This window comes from Parasteatoda tepidariorum, chromosome 4 (genome assembly GCF_043381705.1).
Source record: "Parasteatoda tepidariorum isolate YZ-2023 chromosome 4, CAS_Ptep_4.0, whole genome shotgun sequence".
Taxonomy (NCBI): Eukaryota; Metazoa; Arthropoda; class Arachnida; order Araneae; family Theridiidae; genus Parasteatoda; species Parasteatoda tepidariorum.
The window spans coordinates 90520304-90545126 of NC_092207.1; the positions used below are offsets into that span (position 1 = coordinate 90520304).

Sequence of the window (24823 nt, forward strand, 5' to 3'; positions counted from 1 at the left end):
TTTTTTTTTTTTTTTTTTGCTATTCGCTAATTTTATAATTAGTAAAATTTTTAAGAAAATACACAAAAAGGATAAATTGTTAGATCAAAAAAGCAAATAAGGTAAGTAAATGTATATTTAATAAAACTTTTTAAGGCACATATTTAATACTTATTCAAATTTAGCGTTTGATGACAAAAATGATCGGGGGGAAAAAAGCAATAAAGTGACAACAACTATATTATTTATCAAAGTCTTTGTCTTTTAGAAAATTAAAATAATAATAATAATAATCCAAAAAAAAAAAAAACTTTTTTCTGAGAAATTTATACAAAAAAATTTTTTTTTAATATTTAAAATTATTTTTTTTTAGCTTTCTTAAAAAAAGATGATCTAAAAGAAAAAGAACATTAATTAAATTTAAAGAATTTATAATAAATATACATCGTAAAAACATTTCAAAGCATTGTTATAGGTTTTTTTCCCATTTTTTCTGACAGAATTATTTCTAACGATTTCGATCTCTTTACATTTTTTAATAAGTGGAAATAAAATATATATTTTCAAGGGTGACGCAGGGCCAAAGTAGTGTTTCTAATGAAAAGAAATTAAAGTGTTAAGAAATCAGTACTGCTGCCATCTAGGATGAGAGATATTAAATACTAAGCAATCACTCCAGTTGATATACTGGTGCTGCCATCTAAAATTAATGTGAAAAACTAGCGGCCTTCAGCCTTATATCAAAGTATCGAGAAATTTTTTTTTTTTTCCATTACGAAAACAATTAAAATATTTTCAAAATGTATTTCAAATATGGGACGGATAGCACCTTTAAAGATAAGTTCTCTTATATTTTTCTCTCAAAAAATTTTCTTGGCTCATATTACTGAAAATTAATACGGAAAATAATTAAAAATGAAAAAATCGTTAAAGAAAAATTAAGTTAAGAAAAAAAAAAAAATAGTTTAGAATAAATATGGCATACATTTTTCTGACATATCTAGCAAACAAATATTTAAATAGCTAATATATACACTTATTGCACATAATTATACCATGAACGTAAAATAAGAACATTTTTAAAATAATAATAATACTGAAAATAATAATTCAAAACCATGTCATTTTTTGAATCAGTATATGTATTTTTTTCATAATGTGTAAAATTAATATAAAAGGAAAAAGTATCTTGTAGGAAAAATGATTTCGTTTCAGTTATAAATCAATTGTTTTCTTTTAATATATCTAATTAAATAAGTCTCAAACTCCATTACTGTTTTTTAAAGAAAGTTTGCAACATTTGAAAATTATAATGATTGTGACACGATAGTTAATTATAATTGTGAAATTTATAATGATTAATTTATAATGAGTGACATTTAAAATTCATAATGACAAATTAAATTAAAGTTGTGTCAGGAACAGAATTTTTATCAAACAACTAAATTTTGTTTCAAATCATCAGATAGGCAAAATTTAATTTTCAGCACATAAAATTGACAGACAAATTGTTAAAGAAGAATTGCTGACATAAATTTGCTGCCGTGCAATTGAAAATAAATTTTCTAGAAATTCGATCTGCGTTCATTTTTATCTAATAAAGAAAAAACTTGACGCAGTCCTTCATTTTCAGTCATATTTAGTTATTAAAATTGTAGTGTCGCCATCTATTGGACAAAAAAGATTTAACGCGTTTTTAACGTGAATCCAAATTTGCTAGATCTTTTCTTCAGAAAAGATCAAACCCAAGTCTATAAATTCTCTAATAAATAATAAAACTACTTTTTAACTAAGTTCTACTTATTATGTAAATGACCTAACTGTATAATTATGTAAAACTATAAAAGATTTTAGATTTTAATTCAACTAAGACAAAATGAGAATGAGGTAAGAAAAACAAAAAGTATTTTAGTTAATATTTCTTAACAAATAATAATTACTGCTAGTAGTTATTAGGGCAAATAGTAATTGTTAATGTTTTGCTATGAAGCATTCATAATCATATAATAGGTAAAAATCATGCAGTTTTTTAAAAAAAATTGTTGATGTATATGATTGCTGGAATACAATTATAATTATAAATACAAATAAAAGTATACAGTCATAATTGCAAAAGTATACAGTCATAACTGCCATTTAAATGCATATGTTAGATAAAAATTAATAGCTTTTAATACTTCAAAACTAAATAATAATAATATTTTTGTACACAAAAGAAAAAATAGGTCATGTGATGTTACAAATGAGAGTCAGTAGAGCTTTAGCTCCTCCCCCTTTTCATAAAGTGTTATTTACTAAAGTGTCATAAGCGTCAAAAGATTATAGGCGATCATTATAGAAGATTATTTTTTAAGAAATCGCTATGATTTAAACACCGAGAAAAACTTATTAGCTAATCTCTTAAGAGAACCAGAAACTCTCATGTCACTAAGAAATAAAATACAGTATTATTAGCAAGATTTTAAAGAATTTACTTTTAAGTAATAAAAGTAACGATCTCCCTCGATAATAAAACAACGATACCTAATAAAATTTATTAAAAAGCTGACAAGTTTTTCCATAGTCAGGAAAATATTTTTTTTCATATTTAATGTTTGAGAGGAAAAAAAATTTCTGTAGCACTCTCCGTAATGATATTAAAATACAAAGTGAAATGCTTTATTGATATTCTGCATATTTCTCTTCAACATGAAATAATAATAACTTTGGTTGGTCTCAAAATTAAAGAAAATATTAATAAATAAATAAAAATAACAAATAATATACTGTTATTAAAAAAATGCGAGATAAGTATTAACTTCTCAGCTGATCACAGCGGTTAGAGCCTAGATATATATTTTTCATCTTATTATTTCTATCGATTAATAGTTTAAAATTGCGTTAAAAAAATTAAATTAATTATTTTGGACAAAAAAATATTCCCTCTTGTATTAATTACTAGCTGAATTCCCGCTCTTCGAACGGGTTGAAAAAAGTAATCAATCAATTAATCAATACTAAATAACACTTAAATCAATGCACAAAAGTGAAAGACATATACCAACCCAATAAATAAAGCTAAAATAATGCTACTTATATATTTATTTATTATTTATTGCCCTTTCCAGAGGTTTATTAGATTAAGTAAAACACATATTTGTTAGTTCATTCTATCAAAATAAAGATTAACTCTATTCAGAATCATTTGGCGTGATACTGTTGCTTGAGGCCAACTCATGATAGTCCAACAATCAAGCAATTTTCTAATCACTTTCGAAGGTCCGTAAAAAATCCTTTTCCAAAGTATCTATTACAAAACTGCACAATATGAAGTTTTAATAGGTACCAGATTTACTAATATAACATATTATACTTATATTAGTATATTTGCTAGCTATGAAATCTATATCAATTATTATATTACCAGCAATGCCTTTTACCAAATTTAATTAATCATCTTTGCCGTCAATAATATTATGGAGATTTTTTTCGTTTCTCAAAACGGACTACTACCATTTCTCCATTAATTTTGCTTTTTAGTATATAACTTAATTTTTTTAATTGGTTTAGTATCTATTAAATAAAACTTTAACGACGAATGAACAAACAATAACAAACCCCAATTGTCATAGTGACGAATTATGTCCACGAAGAATTGTCGCTGAGAGGAATTGTGCCCACGATGAATTGTGCTCGTGACGAATTGTACCTACGATTAATTGTCTTAGCGGTGAGTTGTGCTCGCGATTAATAGTCGTGAAGACGAATTGTGCTTACGACGGATTGTGCTACGACGAATTGTGAGCGACGAATGATGCAAAACCGTCTGTAGTATTAGGTTGTTAGAAATTTTGGAGCATGTTAAATCAGAATATCGTCTAAAATTGCTGCAACCTTAATATGGTGTTAAGTTCAACCAAATCATCGTATTTAAACTTTAGTACACAAAAATAAAAGACTGGATGGAAAAATGTTTCAATTTGACATCTTATTAAGGTTGCTACAGAAGTACGATTCAATATTGAAAACATTTTTCTAAGAGCGTATTTAAAGAAAATTTGACAAAAGTTCTGAAGTAAATGCATTGCTTGACAAAAGCAACTGTATCTGTTAAATTAGCATTAAATTAATCGGGTTTATTTTTAAACATTTTAAGATATTTTTCTCCTTTAATGTGAGACATTTTCATCGTTGAACAGAGTGTAAACGGACAATAGTGATGAAACAACCCAATCATTATTTTGGCTTAACTTTAAGCAAATAAAAATCACGTTGCAAAGATTATTGATTTTGTTATCATTACTCCTCAGATTTTGATGTGTTTTTTTTTTACTGTTTTATGAATTATTTTTTTGCTCTTTTACGTCTTTTTTTTAAAAATATTTTTAACGGAATAATGTGAGGTTTTTTGATGATTTTCATTATTTTAAAGCATATTTTGCGTTTTTTTTTTTTTTTTAAATTTAAGGGCAATTTTAAGATCTTTAGTAATACTAGATTATTTTTAGAACAGCATTTTAATTGAGTTATACTGTTGAATGCATTATAATCTTTTCCACAGATGGTGTAGTATACATTTCTCTTAATACTTATGTTTTAATACATTTATATGTTAGATAAAATTTTAGTTAACATATTCATTATAACAATATAACATATTCAGCATTAACATAACCAGACTGAAAATCCTATTTAATGACAAAGTATTTTTTTAAATATTTTAAGGGCACTTTTAAGGGGATTAAAAAGCCTTTTTAGCTATTAAGGACATTTGAAGGGGTCATCAACATTTAGGCTCTAGTTATCATTATAAAACAATGACTTTTTCGCCAGAATAATTCACGATATTACTATTTTTTCCCTCATTTATTTATATTATAAGGTTTATAAAGACAATAATTCCTAGCTTCTAAAGATGGCTCTGACTCCGTCATGCCTTAACAAGAATGCCAACGTCCGAAAAGAGAAAACTATTTCCAGTACATTCAACAACACAGCGGAAACAGAAGCCTTCTTTATTTCGGAATAACGATGTTACACAAAGATGGCTTGTAGTGGGCATTGCTTGGACAGAAAGCGCAAGTTCTGGCAAACAAGGCGTTTGTTTTTATAAATAGCTTAAAAAAAAAAGACTAAAAGACTATCGCAACATTCTTCAGGCACTCGACAATGCTTTTTATATTTTTTTTTCCATATCTCTGTTTTCTTTTTCTTCTTCCCAATATGGAAAGATGCGATCCGGAAATACTGCATTCGATAAAAATCTAAATAGCAGTTACGGGCGCAGTTAAGAATTGCGAATGTGGTTAACCGCATAATTGGGTGTGGAATGATGTGGATGTAATCAAGCTGGGGACCATTTGGAATTTTATCGGTTTATTTTATCGTTCATATGCAAACGATAACAGCTGTAATGTTGATATGTCGTTGATTATAAAGCGATAAAATGAAAAAATATCGTTTGGAGACAGAAAACGACCGCGTGCCATAAAAACCGTTCAGAAATTTTAAATTTTAATGTGTAGCGGGAAACATTACACGGTTATCGTTTTTATTGTAGTTCTTTACTTGAGACTACAAGATATATAACAGTAAGATATCAGTCAATTATAAATATTTGTTTACTTGTCATTTCACGTCGGATAATTTTATCAAACATATGAGAGTAACGGATCATGTCAGCTTAAGATAAAGCTCTTTCGGCCCAAAAAAAAGATAAGGAACTAAATATTTAAGAATATTATATAGCAAAATTCAAGTTTTCGAAAAGTACTTATATTATGCATAAATGTATGTTAGGATCCACATACGATACGTTAACATACGATAATTATAAACGAATGGCATATAGTTCCTAAGAAATTTAAATGTACGACTTTTTTTTGATTTTGATAATTCAGAAACTATTCGATCGATTGCGCATAAATGTTATGTTTTAATTCTATGTAATATATAATTTTATTCTTTAAAATGATGTAGACCCTACCATTTAAATATCTTTCGACTATTATTGATAAATAATAAATAATTATTAAAAATTATTTTTTGCATGGAATTATCTTTGGATAAACAAATTTTATAATTCATGGAAAAAATATTCAATTTTCTGAAAAAGTTTTCGAAGTGTGGTGAAATACGGAAAAAGGAAAATTAACATTAAAGGATCCAAACTTTTGACCGCTTTTTTGACCAAACTATTGAGACCATTTTTTTCTAGATTACGGCTACCCCCCCCCCTTTTTTTTTGTAAGGGTAAGGAATTAAAATTCCTCAATAACAAAACATCCTCATTCATTTTTAACTTAATTTAATTTAATTTTATTTTATTTATTTATTCATTTTGCTTACTGCACAACATAGATTCTCGGAGATGTTTAAGAAACACATAATTGCCAATGAAGAGAATTTTGACACCTCTATTTTCTATTGTATATGCTACTAATAAAAATATGCAAAAAACCTTAATATGGTGTTTTAGATGGTTTAAAAACTTTAACCCATCTCTTTTCTAAATTCCACTTTATCATTTAAAACAAACAAGCAATTCCGTTGAAGAACAGATTTGAACTTAAAATCAGGTTAAAAAAAACAAACATAATAGTTAAAATATTTACTTTGTTAATATCAAAAGCATTCATACCTGTTAATAAATTTAAATTTATTAACACATAAGAGAAATCTGAACACAGGTTTCAGAATTCTACAATATGAAACAAAGAAATCCTGCTGACAGGAGAAAATCCAACTCAATAACTTACCTAAAAGAGAAGAAAAAAGAGAAATAATTAATATACAATGTTTATAAGACAATAAAGGTTATTTATGCAAAAATAAATAAACTGTGAAGCAGACTTAGATAAAGTGAAATACGAACACAAAATCACAATTAAAAAACTTTCTGCTAACATTGATTTAACTTTTATAACTAGTTTCAACCCTTTCGTCGCCACCTTGCTTGGCGAAATTCGCTCGGATTTTTTTAAAAATTATTTATTTTACTACAATTATTTTTACAAAGCCCTTTAATAATTCATACCACAAGGATGAGTTTGATAAGAAACCAAAAACACCGAAAATTGAAATCCAAAAAATGTTAAAAAAACACTTTTTAAAATTGAAAATAAAGAAAGAAATTTGAGAAAGAAAAAATTGTACGTAGGAGACCTTTAGCACGTTTAATTATCACGTTATCAAAGTTTTAATAAAATATTGAAGCAAGATTTTATTTATTTATTATTACAAATTACAAATTATACAGACACCATCATAGTAATTATATCAATTATACAGACACCATTATTTGTAATATATCACAAATATATTACAAATTATACAGACACCATCATAGTAATAACTTTTTCTACTTACAGTTTAAATTACACTGGGGAATAAATTTTTTGTAGCATTTATGCAAATACTTGATCTTGCCTAATATGGATGTGGGGGCTTTTAAATCTGAAATTAGTTTTGCGCCTTAAGTTACAGATTTTTTTAAATGACATTTTTAGCCTATATTTTCCCTGAAATGTACGAAATTAAGAATGTTATATATAACAGGAGTAATGTAAAGGTATAACAAAAGTTAATGCAATGGTACGACAAACTTCTAGGGGAGTTTGGACACAATAGTATTAAAATTTCACGGGAACCCATACCCTAAAAGGTCACAGTTCGCGTTTCCCTATTTATAACTTGTTCAAAAGCACAAGAAGAAACAGCTCATTAATGCGAAGCGCCCGTAGCGGCGTATGACGAATGGATTCCTACGCAATTTTAGTCCTGGTGATATGCTTCAACTCCGCTAAAAGTCTGTGACAACATTTATGTGATCACTTATTACATATAACGTTTTTAAAATTGCACACTTCGAAATATTGACTAAAAAAGTCATTCTTGGAAAAAAAAACTGTAGCTCGGAGAGAGAAACCAATTGCAGATTTAAATCAGCGATACAAAATTATCGAAAATTTGTTAAAAAAATCTCAGGCAGCAGAGAAAAAATTGTCCCCTGGTGTTATTCACAAAAGTCCTCATCTTTTTTTTCTCTCCTTTTTTTTGCTTTTCAAAATAAGAATGTTTTTAATTTTGTACCAGAAAGAAAAAAACGATTATAAACGATTCTCGAAAAACAACAACATATTTTTAACGGGTAAACAATGAAAAACCACATTATTTAGTTTTCAAAAACGTCTTTAGATTTATTTAAACATCCCAAAACTGTCATATTGTTCGACACGCACGGCGATTATCTCGTGCGAGAGAACAATTCAACCGCGGTCAGCAGTTAAATTTCTTCGAAATGCAGCTGCTAAAACACAGCCATCAACAATCATGGTCCGACGGCGGCTGCATTTGCACACAAATTCAATATTATCTGAAGCTTTTATGGACTATCTTGGAAAATCTTCCAAGCGGACACTTAACAACTCGACCCACATTCGCACGAATGTCACGGACATGTGACTAGAGGACCATACAGTCACTGAAAAAAAAGGGGGTTAGGGAATAAATTTCCCTAACTTCCCCAGCAGTAAAAAAAATAAAGTTTTCTCTTCTACTAAAATATTCCACATTTGCATCAAAATAGCCTCTCTGTTCCTGCTTGAACTGAGAGATTTGCAAGCCATAAAGGCCTGCCCGGGAGTCTTAAAATAGTGGCTATTATTGTGTATGGCTGATGCATTTTACCAACCGGGTTTATAATGGAGGAAGAAGGTGGAATTTATATTGGGGTACGTAATCACCAGATTTGTTCGCAGTTGGGGGTGAAGTGGTGGGTTTAACGGGTTCAAGAAACGATACCATACATCTTCTAATTTACAGAGTGCCTTGGGGTTGAACGAGGCATTATTGCAAGCAGTGAATTTTCTATAAATCGAACACCTCCGGAGAATCAAACCATTGAGTTGTGAGGAATTTCACGCTTGATAAAAATCTTTATTCGAAATTTAAATTAAGGTTCTTTGGAATCTTTTTATCCGGTAAAATGTTTAAGTTTCGGAAATGTAAAATAAGCTCACTCGGTAATCGTTCTCGGTGGATATTCCATTCATTACTCAGAAAGATATTCGATAAAAATGACCACAAAGATTAATATTTCATTCACCCATCGTTCGTTGCGGTGCACAGGGAAGGTTCTTATGTTTATAAAAGTAACGTTCGAAAATCTTAAAAATATAGTTTGCTGAACCAGCAACAGAAGTGAATAGAGTAACTCCTAATCCGTCATATCGTTAGAATTTACTGCAAACTTAAAGGGTATCAAGTTGAGCCGTATTATCGTGTAAATGAACTCTTTTTAACCTTGATTATATGACCTTATGATTCAATATGAGAAAAAAAAATCGGTTGAATTTAACACTTCATTAAGTTTGTAGCAAATTTGAACGATATTACGGTTCAAGATAGTAACATAGTTAGTTCAATTTTGAACGGAGTTTTCCATAAAGGAAGGTTCTTATAGAGACATTTGAAACATACATTTTCATACAATTTGAAAAAAAAAAAAGAAGAAAAAAAAAGAAAAACTGCTGAAACCGATATTAAAAATTATTTTATTTTACAACCGGCGATGAACAGTCGAGCGAATTCCGAGTTTATGATAATGAATGTTCAACTCCGTGTCCCTGAAATTTTGAACCCAACACAGAAAACAAGGAAACTCTTGGATCAAGCTTTAGGAGTGGACAAACTACCCTTCGTGGATGAATTTTTGATGGAACTAACCTGCATTTGCGTCACATGGAAAGGAAAACCACGTAAGACTCCCATAGTGTTCGGATGGCAAAGGGATTCTGAGCTATGATCCGTCTACCACTAAGGATAGCTTAAGTCAGCACTGTCGTCGGTGTGTGCCGACCAGCCACCGTTGAGATTCGAACCTGGGTCACCTTATTGGGAGGCGAACGCTCTACCATTGCGGTTCGATCTTAAATATTAGAAATTAAAATAATAACAAAATTATAGATTATAGAAAATTTTGGTTTGGCACATAAAGCTACATAACTCTTAAAAGACTGCCGGATATCAAAAAGCTTCGTACTCGATATTAGAATCTGAATAATCTGGACCTAAGTCGGAATCTGAATATTAGAATCTGAATGTAACAAATCTGAAAATGACTATGTTTAAAAGTGACAGCAATGGATTAGTTCCTATACAATTTCATGATTGTATTCGATTTACTTCTTTCATTAAATATCAAACACAAGAATTTTAAAATTGACATTATTATTATTATTACGTATGAAGTGTAACATAATTCCATTACCTAATATTATAAAGTTATATACATACATTAAATACAATCATAACTAAAAAATTTAGTGAAATTCTTAATTAATATTTAAATTAAAATTAACAACTATATTTTTCAAACATAACTTTCATTTTAAAAGCCGTAATAATCTCATACCAAGCGGCATAATTCCAAACCTCGCACGATTTTTAGATGAAAAGGTCTTAAATAAGCAAAACAAAAATCAGATATTGAAATATGAGATATCAGATTTTCAAATATTGAAATGTGAATAAGAAAACCTTGAATTGATTGATTTCATCTCGTACAATTTTGTCGGGTGTAGTACACAGAAAGGATATCCACATTAAAAAGTCCGCTATAAAACTTCCGTTCGAAAAGAAAACGCGTATGGCGCATATTTCGCACAGTAACCGTATTTCACTTCAATTAGAACTCCGTAGTGTCACATCTTTCCATAAAATCGTCGCATTTTGGGGTCAGCGGGACGATAAGTGTTCACTGAGACAGTGATGAAGAAAGAAAAAAAATAATAATAATAAAAAGAGCGTGATTAACGAACTAGGAAACGGAACAAGTGGAAAGAGGGGGGGGATTAAAAGGAAGATCGTAACTGAGAGCTGTTGTTCATCCTATCCTCCAAGTGAGTGTCAGAATGAAGTTCACACAAGAGAAAATGCTGGAGGAAGTTTTTTTTCTTTTTGTTCTTTTAAATAAAGTTCTTATATTGAATTTTTTCTTCTTCTTCTAATAGTTGTATTTGGCGAAGGTGAAGGACGGTCACGAGGCGGCAGGTGCAAGTTGTCAAAGAGAAGGATTGCACTTTGACACGGATAAATAAGGTGTAATGGGGTAAATAAGACAAAAGATGTATCAGGTTTGAACAGCTCCTTTCAGATAAATTTATTTTAGTTTTTAACAATGCTGTTACATTGTTCGTTTTCAAAATCTGGAAAGTTAGGAAGTTTAGTTGAAAGCTTTCCCTAAACAATATAGTTAAAACAATATAGTTGCTAAAAGAATACAGTTAAACAATATAGTTAAAACGACAAATAAACAACTTCGAATCCTCAACAGCTAATTTAATATTAAGAACAACAAATTCGATACATAACGTTAATACTAATAAAAGTTCTGGAATATTAATTTAAGTGAAAAAAAAGTTGCAGTATTAAGTCTAAAAATATTAGAAAAATAATTGGCTAGCAAAAGCATGAATAAAAGTTAAAATATTAAAAACAAAACGGGCTAGCAAAAGAATGAATAAAATAAATTAAACACATAAAGAGATAAACAAAAAAAGAAGAAAAAAAAAAGCAGACGATAAAATTAGAAGACTTTTGTAGAACAACAGAAAGTTGTTGGTTTTTTTAGATATTAGTATTGTTTTGGAACTTGAGTTTTCATATAACCCGTTATGGGTTTCTCTAGTTTGTTTTAAAATATTTTAACTATCCCGTTACGGGTACTTCATATTTATTACTGTTTGTGTTGTTTGTGAAGTTTTTTTAATAAGAAACAGAACTGTTACTTATATAGTTTGATACGTTACAGCAGGAATAAAAAATAAATGATTTAAGTTTTTAAAGATGATTTGAGAAAGCTGGATTTTTTTTAATGGATTACATAATTAGTTTAACCATTTGAAGTAGATGGGACACTGGTGTCTCATTTATATATTTTTTCTGACGCTCTATTTGAAAACAAAAATTTATCAAGGTATTTTTTAGTTATTAAAAAACAGTCTAATAGTTCCTAAAAAATTGTTAGATTATCGGAATTATATTTGTACTAAAATATAAAATCCCAAAAATGCATTTTGTTCAAAAATGAATAAATGCTGTTTCAATTTTGAATGCAAGGATTTTAAAATTCGACTATTATTTGCTTCGAAACTATTTTGACAGTGCAGAGGACACATTTTTTTAACAGTGCTTTTACTTCATTGTTGAACTTCAATTATTACACCAAAATTAAATTTTTGTTTTATTCGCAAGCAAAATTATACACCCCAAGCAAACTAAACGAAGCATCTACGCCTTATTTTCGCCTCCGTTTCTAAAAAATATTTAAAAAAAAAAAACTTTACATAATTTTATACATTTTTGAACTTTCACAGGTATCCATACAGTGAAATAACGGAAGGGATTTTATTCATTAACAGTAACTATTCAATATGTGTGAGTTTTTTTTGTTTCATTTTATTTATTGAAAGGTGATTTATCGAAATGGCTACCAAATTTTGAACATTAAGGTTATAAATATTTTTAAAACTTTTTCGATGTTTAAATTTTAAAAATACACACAACCTTAAAACCTAAAATTCTGTAACTAGGCTTGATAGAAAACGTTTAAATGAATAAAATGAAACAAAAATTCTCAAAAACTATCGTTAAATTAGTTGCTCAATGAGTTCTTCGCGTAATTCTTCGTAAGTTAAGCATGGAGGAAGTTAAGTCTTACTTCGGTCTGAAGAAAAACCTTAAAGTTAAAGAAAACATTAACTTAACATAGCGCTTCTTGCATATTATATTTCTTATACATACAATAAATAAATTTATTCGCAGCATTATATTTAATGCTACAAATAAGTTTATTAATTACATTTTAATATTACAAAAAAAATTATTAATTGCATTTTAATGCTATAAATAAATAAATTAATTAAATTTTAATTGAATTTAATGCAACAAACAAATTTGTTCGAAGCATTAAATTCTTTTTTCAAAAATACAGAATGATTAAAAATCACACGAAAAATGCTGCACGAAAACGTGAAACCTTTAAGACTTTATTATGCAAGTACTATAATTTTAATTAACTAAACGGAAATTTAGACGTCTTTAAAATTAATTGTTTCGAGTCATTCACTCGCACAAAGCATTTTTACTTGAACAATCAACGAAGCGTTTACAACGAATACCGTTGCTCCAGGCAACCTATTGACTATATGTCAAGCAAAAGTTCACTTTTACTCAATGGCCCAATTTATAAAAGAGAAAAGCAAGCGTGAAAGTTTGTCTGAATTTTGAACACGACCGCAACGAATAAAAGCCATAATCAATCATTTAATCACAGGTTCGATTATTTTTTATAGAAGAAGATAAAACACAGCTCAACTCTACTAATCCTGGTTCCCGTTGACGATGACCGCTTAGAACATTTTTATATTATTCTTGCGTTTCTTTCCACTTGATCAACCATATGGATTCGAGCAGGGAATTACCTTTTAAGAGGTAAATACTCTATGCATGAATTACGGAGGATGTTCACCAATGGAAGAAAAAAAAAACGAAGAAAATAATATAAAAATGTATGCTTACAGACACAGACCATTTACCGGCCAAGGTCATGGGTAATCACAGACAGTATATGTCTTCATAGCTACTCTTAGAATAATTGTGACTTCGCTTAATTTGTATTATTTTTTATTTTTATTTGCTTTGTGAAAAGAAACTAATTATGCTTAAAATTGTAAAAGAAGTTAATTCTATGTATCTTATATTTTTATTATATCCTTATATCTGTATAACCCTCATAAATATAAAACATAGAATAAACCCCATTTGCTCGTCAAAATTTTTCCAAAATTTAGATAAGTTTTTTTTTTTTTTTTTTAATTTTGCTCACCNAGTTTTTTTTATTTTTTTTTTAAATATCGAACAAAATGTTGGGAAGCATCTCTAACATAAAAACATAATGATCTAACACAGTTTTCCATTGATGTCGGCTCATTTTTATTGGCCGGAAAATCACAGGATCCAGTTTTCCCTCATTGAATTCCATATTTTTTGTTGTTGCCATTAGCATGAATTCAATACATTTACAATTGCTTCATTTTAAGCTAAACATGTACTGATATTATCATGTTTTTCAATTTGCTTGTTTCCTAAATTTAAGAACATAAAAGGAAGATAATTATCTTTCTTAATTGTAACGTAATTTTACGCTAAATTTTAAGATAAAGTTATTTTAATCAGTATCTAATCTTAGAAGCCATTTACAATTATTTTTTTTTGTGAAAATTACATTAATATACTTTTAGAAATTACAGTTAAAGTGATTCGTTAAATGATTTAGAACTAAATGATCATCTTCATGCACTATGTACAAAAATTGTATTTAATATATCCGTCTGTTTGCTAAGGGAAAATATTAAATCACGATTGTAAACTCATCAAACTTGTTATAACAATGGCAATTTTAAATGTTATTGAAAGAAAGGGATTACTTAGAAAAATTGCATACGTTCAGTTACATATCTTAATAGATTCATAAGGGAAATATTTGGACGCGAGAAGCTTAGACACAAATGTAGGCAAATAGAATTCTGTTTAGAATATATATATTTTAGGTGAATAATTTAGGTTTCGCTAAAAAAAAAAACTGTTTCATTTCAAGAAACAACAATTACTGAGAAACAATCATCGGTTTTGGTGAGAGGCAGCGAACAGGGGACATATACAGAGAACATGGGGGAACAGGGGACCTCTAGTTATACATATTTGCTGAGTATTATACACTTTTTTCTGTTAACGCTGCATTTATTATATATTATATCTTATATATTATGTACTAATTATGTATCATGTCAGTGTGAGTTTAAATAAACGGATAAAAGTATACGTAACTTTAGCAATATCAACTCGGGTAGTGTTTTAGTAGAGACGGGTTAAAGTAGCCCTTTAGAACTTATTCACCCCCATCATAAAATTACAGAAGGAAAGTAAAATAAATTAAAATTAATATATTTTTTTTTACATGTACTTTTTTTCAAACAAATCTTATTCTTTTTTCACAGATCATATCTTCGTAAATGGCGAATAATTTTGTTTTAAAGGAATTAGTATTTGTATTGATTGATAGTGGCTTGATTATGATGAATAGCGCAAAATATTGAGGAGAACATAGATATTTCAAGCACATTCAATTCAGCTGGGGAAAAAAATCTGATACAATAACAAAAAAATTTTACTAATAACGTAAGAAATGCTGACAAAAGATGTGAGACAGGGATGCTTCGGGAAAAATTCGTTCGGGGTATCAAAGGTAATGTCAAAACAAGACAACGTCGGAAAAACATGGCAGAGACATCTGGAAGGGCCATTACACGAACTTTTGTGTCACTAAAGCAAAAAAAAATGTCAAAGAAATAAAAAAAAAAAAAAGAACACGAAAAGAATGAAGGACAAAATGGAACGACACAAGATTCGGATCAGCACCGATAACTTAATCGTAGCGTTCTTACTAGGTACAAATCAAAGAGCGTAAAAAAAGAAAAAGAAGAAAAAAAAAAGAGTTGTTTTTTGACACAAAAACTATTATCACATTAATAAAAAAAATGCGTTTTTTTAATATTATTTCAAATGATTTCAATAAAATAATTTTCAGTCACTTTATTTATTTATTTTTAAAAACTGTGAATAAATATTAAAGTGAAGCAAATTTTACGCTAATTTATGCATCCATCAAAGATTCCTAGAGAAGTTTTACTTCTCTTTTAAGATATTGGTAATCTTGTAGAAGACCCTAGAGATAAAAAGTGATAACCCATTTTTAATAAGGGAATAAAAAGAGAAAACCAATTTTCTTATCAGGGTGCGTAGCCAAATTATTCCACAAAAAATAAGCACCTTTCAAGCACTCTTCAAGCACTTAAAAAAATATAATTAGGCAGGGTTGGAAAGTTTTTGACAATTGACGGTTTTTATCTTGTTTAAACTGTCGTGTCAAAGAACCTTTTGTATTGTTTTTGACCATTGTTATATATTATATATGAAATTTTATATCATGTAAAACCAATGGCGTTTTCATACGCTACGGACTGGCAATACGCCGAAATAGACTGGGGTTTTATTAATTGTGAAAACGATGAATAGAATAATGCGAACTGTGCCTTTTTGCAGAATTCGAAGTGAAAATCAACATAGTAAAGAAAAAATCTTTTTTGGAAGAGGGAAAATTAAGCACTTTATAAAAACGCCCAATGAAAAAAGCCCCTTTAAGGGCTTTTAAAAAACGAAAATCGAAAATATGCACCTTTAAGCACTTTTTAAAAGAGGTAGGCACCCTATCTTATAATTTTAAGATATCTCTGTTACACTATCTCCGCTCAATAGTCCATTCATTGAGAGAAGACGATTTAAATTGAGATCGATTTGGGGATGCTATTTTGCTATGAAATCATCATAGGCTAAAAAATTGAGTAATTATAAAGAATAAATATTTTTGCATTATTTAAAACAATGTAATTTAAATGACAAAAATTAAAACATGGATAGAATATGACGAATAGTGAAACTTTAATTGTGTCACTTTATTAAAACTTCAGCATTTAAATACTTATTCAGCCTAATTCACTGAAACATTGTACTCAAAGTTAGAGTGAATTCGGATGAACATTGTACATTCAAAAGTACATAATTTAAAAGCAGAAACATTTTGGGTACTTTTCAAGTTCAAACATTTTACAGCCATAAAATTACGAAGTAATAAATAAATTTAAAAACTATATTTTGTATGAAATTGTCTTTGGATAAACGGTTTTTGAAATTGTATGTAAAACTACTTCGCTAAAATAGTTTTATAGACTTAATACGAAATATGCAAAAAATATGCTCCACGTTAAAAGATATGATATTAACTTTCAATCGTTCTATTGTCTAAACTATTAGGGCGAGATTTTCCAGATTGCGATTACCCCCTTCCCATATTTTGATAGTCACGAATCCGAATTAGTCGAAAAAAAATTTATGTTTATTCAGACTAAGAACATTTTTGTTATCTTTATATTTGTATTATACGCTCATACATTTAATTATATATCGGATTACATTACTGAATCGAAAAGAAAAAAAGGGTTCATGACTATATTAATAGGGCTGCAGACATACAGCTGGGTATACGTATGGCTGCATACTTTATACATCCTTTTACTAGATTCATTAAGAACACCGGAGAAACTTTTCGTCGCAAATTCTCTTTCCTCTCCACAATCAATTTAAAATTTAAAGTATAGAAAAAATGAGTTCAAACAAACCTAGAATAAGCCATGAAGTTTCAAATACTGAAAAGAAGTTTTTAAAATATCAAAATTAAAATTTATTGTTTTTGTTGTCGTAAGCCATTAAGGCAAGAGGTACTATTGTTCTATTTTCCAGTGGCGCCATCTATGGCCAAGAACCCGACTTCAGCCAATCTCACACGTCACACTTATAGGGTGGATCCTATAAGTGTCCTATAAGTATCCCACCCGTCACCATTTACTACACGGGGAGTCTTCGGCCGGCTGTATTCAAACTCCTGTTCTCACGAACGTGAGTCCAGTACCCTGCCAACCAGTCTACCCCATTATGAGAAGATAGCTTAGGATTACGCAATGGAGAAATTCTCTTCTAATAATTTATTCTCTTCTAATAATTTGCATTATGATATTTTGAGTTTTTTTTTTTCAGCAATCGAAACTTTATGGCTTACTCTAGATCTAGGTTTGCCTGACCTCATTTTTTCCGTCTTTTAAATTTGAAATTAGTAATGGAGGTGAAAGAGAATTTGCGACGAATAGTTTCTCCCGTGGTATGGTGTCCTTTTAAAGGCTTATATCAAAGGGGAGTCTGCACGTGTATTCGTTATGTGGTAAGTCTTCATCTCAGAAATGAGAATCTTAAGCTTACACCACGCTTAATACTTCAAAGAGGTATATTGCAGAAGACGACTCAACTCTTAATAGGATTACATTCATATACCAGCATACATCATGGAGCTATATGCACATGTTAAAGCTCGACATCGATCGAAAATATGCTGTTCTAAAGCTTTGTTCTAAATGAAAGTAGTTTTCTTTGTTAACAAAGGCAAGAATTCATCCTAATTTCAATTTATTGTAGGAAGGTATTTACAATTTACATGTCGGGTATGTTTAGATAAAACTTATAATTAAAGAAAGATAATAATAAAAAAACTGTTTGATATATACTGTTCAGATAAAGCTTAGTGTCATAAATGAATAAAACTGCATGTTAATTTAGAAAAAGTTTGGCGTATTAAGAAATGCGCATAAAAAAATTTATGATTAAAAATCATTCAAAACATATTATCATTACGTATACAGATTACTTTAAACGAATAATATTACAGTAATAACGGACTCTTTACAAAATATTTCACATGGGAAGCGAACCATTCACAATATTTTTCATTTTAAAAATTAACATTTCACAAAATGTTTCTTCGGAAAAACAGAGAGGATGATTTGTTTATTTCATAATTTTAAAACTAACATTTTTTTGTGTGTTTTCCCCCCAGAAAAGCCTGACTTTATTGTCCTAAACTCATTAAACTGACAGAAAGAACACGAATCTGTGGTATGGTAGTTTTAGACTCAGAAAAGTATGAATTGTTTTTTCACTAATTCACAAAAACATGGCACTTCATGAATATCATGAACAGGCTATTTTTCTTTTATAACTTTTTACAAAATCCTTTTTTTTTTTTTTTTTTTTTTTTTACAAAAACGATAAAAAAAACGGATCTTTCACAAAAATGTTGGACTAACCTCAACGTGAAAAGCACAAATAATAGCACATATACAAACATACTTAAGCAGTTTTCAATCAACAGTTTCGATTCTTACATGGAATGATCCTCATAAAAATGATTAAAAAAATATAGTTAAGTTCAATTCATGTCTCATTCCGTATTTTTGCTTTAATTAAATTTGTTTTTAATTTTTTTTATCTCATTTCACCAAAATATTTAAAAATCTAAAAAAAACCTTTTTAAAGCAACATTTTTATTTAATTCAGTAATTAAATGCGATTTTATTACACTGTAAAAATCACGGATCAAAATACAGTAATATAGTACCGGGATTTTAAGTTCATCACCCGTAAATTCCATTTCTGTTGTAAAATATACGTAATTTTTACGGTAATATGTATTTAATTAGAGTGTTTCAGTGATTTTACGGTAATTATTACTGTAAAAATAACAGTATATCAGATGTTTTGTTCCGTAACATGTTCATCTGAAAATAAATTTTATGATAAAAAGTACCGGCATCCTGAATGCCGGTACTTTTTACCGTAATTCGATCCATAATTTTTCACATTGTGTGATAAAGACTTGAAGCAATTTTCCATTAGCAAATTCAGTTTTTTTTTTTATTTAGTATAATTAGTACTTATTGTGCTTCATTCATGTGAACTACAGTAAACCTCATTCATAGAGCATCAAACACTATTCGCGAAAGTTCAACCGTCTTTAAGACAATTAAAAAAAATATTAGGATGCATTGCAAAGCGCACTTCAGGTAATATTTACATAATTTTAACTACATAGTGTACCCAAACCATTGAAGCTTATGATAGACCAGCCCTATCTTAAAGAACATCAACATTAAAGAAAGACTGAGATGAAATCAGCTGTAGACATTGAAGCATTAATCTATTCTGAACAGGGCAATTTGCTCTTAGAAAAATGTAAGGCTTAGTGAGGCGTTAAGGGATGATAGATCTTTGTCGAATCTCCTATGGTTTACACTGGCCTCGCACCCATCAAAGCAATTGGGGCTGATGACGAGGTGCTACTATTTTGCTGGAATGGGCGTGGACCAGTAAGTTTGTCAACTCCTGCTTTGATGCGGTTTAGGGCTGTAATGATTTATAACTTTTCTGGGTAAGTGTAGGAGGATACAGGAATGTTGATCGGAACCTATAATTGGTGTGCTTCCCTCCCTGCAGTAAATTATAGAATAAAATTTAGAACGTGGATACGTTTTCAATCGATTTGTCATTACGCCAGCGAAATTATAGTTGCTGAGAGTAACGGTATCCTATTCTCTCACTAATTTACCCTTTTCTTTTGAAAAAAATTGGATGCTTGGTATCTGTGAGATTTAAATACATCAATAATCAGTACGCCCTAACGTTTCTGAAATCTATAAATCGGAATATTAAATAACAGTAATATATACATATTTAGCAATAATTAACAATAATTAACTAAAAGTTAATGTAATTTTAGATTAATTGATATAAATAATAAGTTATATATAAAAAAAATTCAATTTTATTGTTTTTTGCTTAAATTTTATTTAAGATAATGGAATGATTAGCAATAGTGAAAAAAAATTCTAATTAATGAAAATTATAATTCGAAGCATTTCTATGTAATTCATATAAAAACAATAAGATACACGAAGGCACTTCGTGAAATTGCATTAAAAATAACTAAAAATGAAGTTTTTTGTTACTTGCAGAAATTAACAAACTGCATTTTTAAACTAGCCTAAGATATAGAATAAATAAATCTATACATTTTGCATTTGTGTGCTTTATTTACGATTTCTTGCTTTATGTCGTAGGCTAGCTGTAATAAAAAAAAAATTAAAAAAAGATGTTGGCAAACATTGTTGGCATTATGCGATACGTAGGCTAATGGAAAAATATTCAAATTTTTTTTTAAATCTGCCTGTATGCTTTCAGGTTAAATAGAAAATGTGCAGAGAACTCAATCAGACTGAATTTGCATAGGTTAAATGTAATATTAATTTAATAAGGCTATTTTTATAATAAGTAGCAATGAGAGATACATTTTTTAAATTAGCCTAAAGATATGTGGGAATACAGAAAGCCTAAAAAGAATTAGGCTCATTAGAAAATACAACGAAAGTTGGCGCTTTGCATTACAATGGCGGCTATTTGCAAAGAGCAGAATTGTTCAAGTTGGTCCTTATATATAAACGAAGAAAAAAAAACAAAGTTGTTCATCAAATTTTCTTAAATTAACAAAATGAAATTGTTTTGAAAAAGGGCAAACATTTCAATAAAATAGGCGTAATTTTATTTTTAGTTAAACTCGGGTTTGAAATGTTTTGCTTGCTCAAATCGTTTGTGGACTTGATTTATCGCACAATTCGCAACGACTTCAATAATATTTAGCGCTTTTGTCTGAAATCTTACACTTTGATGCACACACGTAATAAAAATGTCATTTTGTTCCCGTGACTACAAAAAAAATAGAGAAGAAAATATTGCCGATGACCTTCGAAACCAATTATTTTAAAAATAACAGCAAAGAAAGAAAAAGACTCTGAAAAAGAAAATGTAGGCCAAAAGTTTCCGAATGTTTATTGATAAAAAATAGATTTCTTGCAAATGTTTAAATTAGTAAATATTATGATAACAAAAACCAATGACTCTAAACCGTTTATAATTCCTATTAAGGAAAGAAGTATTTTTTATATTCAATGTTTTTTTAGCTATAAATTATTTAAATATAATTTAAATTAAGGGTTACATTTTTAAAATTTGCGTCGTTTTGCATTTTGCCATTTTTAGACAAATTTTATAGCAATTAATTTTGAGCCTAAGTAATCCATTATTATTCACTACCTTAAATGTTATATCTCTTAATTACGCTTTAGGTTAATAGGAAAATTAATAAAACTTTAATTACACCTAAATTGAAACATCATCTATATTACGCGTAACATGTATTTATAATAACTGAATGCTTTTAATTAATATTAATAACATTTAAAAGATTATTGGGATTATTTTGAGCATTGATTTCATAATTTTAAATGCATTTAAATTAATGATTTAAGTCGTCATGGATTTTTAATTAAAAATTAAGGTTTTTTAAAAAAAATTATTTTATGTTGAGTAAATCGTTCATCAATGATGCAAACCTTAACTTAAATTATCAAAAGCGAACTTTTGATTCAAAAATTGGTTTTTTGAAACGAATTTCGCAATTTGAGAAAAAAAATGACGACTCGTTTGAATTTTAGTAAAAAGTAACAAGTTTAAATTTTTCATCCTTTGAATAGATTTGAAAACGCTTAGATAAATAATAGTAAGATTGCGGCAGATTTCGTTCGATTTTTTGCAAAAACTCCAATTAATAAGTAGCTTTGAGTAACTAATTGCAAAAAAGTGATTAAAAGTAGATTGAACAGCTACGTCTATTGTAAGGAGACCAACCTGAAATAATACGTAATTTCAAAAATTTAAAAATTACATAACATATAACTAATTCTACAAAATTAATTTTAACAAGTTTTTTTAAAAAATTATGTGTCATCATGAAAAAAAAATGACATAAATAAATAAATAAATAAAAAATTACGTAAATTTTTATGTCTTTAAAAAGTCGAGAAAATTTTTTTAAAAATGAATATATTAGTTGAAAATTTTTGTAATGGTTTGAAAAATAAAAAAATGCTTCCGAATTTCGTTAAAATTTTTTTTCAAATTTAACATGTTTTTTCAAAAAAATTGGTGACGCTTAAAATATTAGCTACAAAACTAATTTGTTTGTTTTTTAAATTTGAATGAAGAATGTACAAAATTTAAATTGATTTGCTGTCAGAAGTTTTTGCTTTAATGTAAGAAGAATTTTAAAAATTGAAATTTATTGTATTTTTTCTACATTCGATTTTTAAAAAAAAATATATAAAATAAAACTTAGAAATATTTTCTAAAGCTCTAATGAAAGTTAAACAGCAAAAATATATCCAAAGGTTTTGAGCTAGATCTTTTATTTCACAGTCCTTTTTTTAAAAAAAATAAAAAATAAAATAAAGACATTAAACAAACGTTATGGAGAAAAGAGCTTACAATTTTTCAGTATGTGGCAGGTTGAGCCATGTGAATACATTTTAATCTCTTAATCTCAACTAAAGTCTAAGAATGCATTTTCACTAATCAATAAAAAATAAAAAAGCGAAGAAGAATTTTTTTTTATGAACTTGAAAGATAATTAATTGCATTATTAAGTAATAAAAATCGAGCTCTTAATTTCAAAAAATTTATCCCCATATCACTTTATTTATTATTATTATTTACGGTTTAATCATTTTTAGCTCTTGATCCAAAATTCAACAAATATTTTTTTCTTTCCACGTAACGATTCATAAATATTTTATCAATCATCCTAGTTTTTGAAACCATTATTAATCAGATTTATCAACAAAAAAGAAGATTAATTCTTTGTTTATTAGAAGATTGGATTTTTATTTATTCATTGAATGAATAAAAAAATAAAGGAAAACTACAATGCTTTAAAATTTATGAAAACAGTTATCTATGTTAGAATACAGCAAGCAATATATATTATTCCATAAATATTTAAACTTCCGATAAGACGCAAAACAAAAATTTTAAATGGCCAAAATGTATTAATAACAAATTACATAAATTACAGCTGAGGCGAAAATGTTATGATAAACTTTAACAAACTTTTTTTTTTTTAGAGAATAGTTTATTCCTTGAAACGGAAGATACTAGGCTTTCGTGATGGAAAAGAATTACTCAAACACCTGCAAAGATTGCAGGGATAGTAAAAGTTAACTTAAAATATGACATTTCAAGCTTTTTTACTTTAATATTTTATGAACATGCTATTTTTTTCAGTTAGATGATAAGGCCTTTGTCTGAATAATGATAAAGATTCTGTAAATTGGAAATTAATTTTGCATAATGGATAAAGTAATAAATTTGCAGTAAAAAAAAATACGGCATTAATAATTCTTAAAAGATTAATGAAAGCTTAATTTATTAAAAGAATTCTAGTTTGAAGTTTTACTATATATTTTAAAGTGAAATCAGAACTTTAATTTATAACTTGGTAAAACATTAGGTATATTGGCGTATAAATATTAGATATATAACCTAAAGGCTTATATATAACTTGAAAACATTACGTATATTATATTAGGTATATTGAAACACTTAGGTACACAACTTGAAATTATCCAGTTTTGTACAGTGCATAAAATAAAAAACGGAACATCCTAAATAACTTTTGATTTAATGAATGTATCTTCACATTCTAGGACTCAATCTTAATGGTTCGAGGGGGTGACCTCAAATAAGATAATTAATTAGACGATATTTTTATGTTACGAAATCAGAAACAAAAACGTACTTTCTCTAAAAAAACATATCTCTTTTTCTGCTGGATTCGGATTTTTGAAAAGCAAAATATAAGTAGACGCAATCTGGGAATATGGTTCCAATAGTTTCGTCAGGAGGACAGTCTGCTGTTTTCAACAACAGCTTAGCAGTTGAAATACTTTTAGTTCAAATAAATCTCCAGAATTTAGCACACTGAATTGAAAATTAGAGGAAAATTACTTCACAATATAAGATTAATTTCATTTCATTTATGATTCATCAATATAATCCAACAAGCCAGAGCCGCGGTGGCTCAGGGGATAGAGCGTTCACCTCACAATGAGATGTCCCGGGTTCGAATTCCAGCAGTGGTATGCTGATACGAAGTCTGCTCCAAGCTCGCGTCGACCACAGTGCTGACGTAATATATCCTCAGGAGTAGACGAATCATGGGTTAAAATGCCCTAGTTGTCGGGCTAATTTTTGGAGGTTCTTATTGTTTTTCTCTATATATAACGCAAATGAAGGTTTGGCTCAATCAAAAAGTCCTCCAAGAAGGCAAACATGTCCAGGAATTCCCTTGTCTTTCGGGTTGGGTTAAAAATGGCAAGGTTACGGAGTTGGACATTGATAGTCGTAAACTCAGAAGTAGGTCGGCTGTTCAAAGCTGGTTATAAAATAAAATGAAAATTTTTAAAGTAATATT

General features: G+C 28.6%; 1 protein-coding gene across 14 annotated transcripts in view; it reads right to left on the bottom strand.

Annotated features, from left to right (window-relative positions):
• The window catches only part of LOC107442127 (neuron navigator 2), a 524062-nt gene that overhangs the window by 211697 nt on the left and 287542 nt on the right, over positions 1 to 24823 (bottom strand). The gene's annotated exons all lie outside the window — the stretch shown is intronic.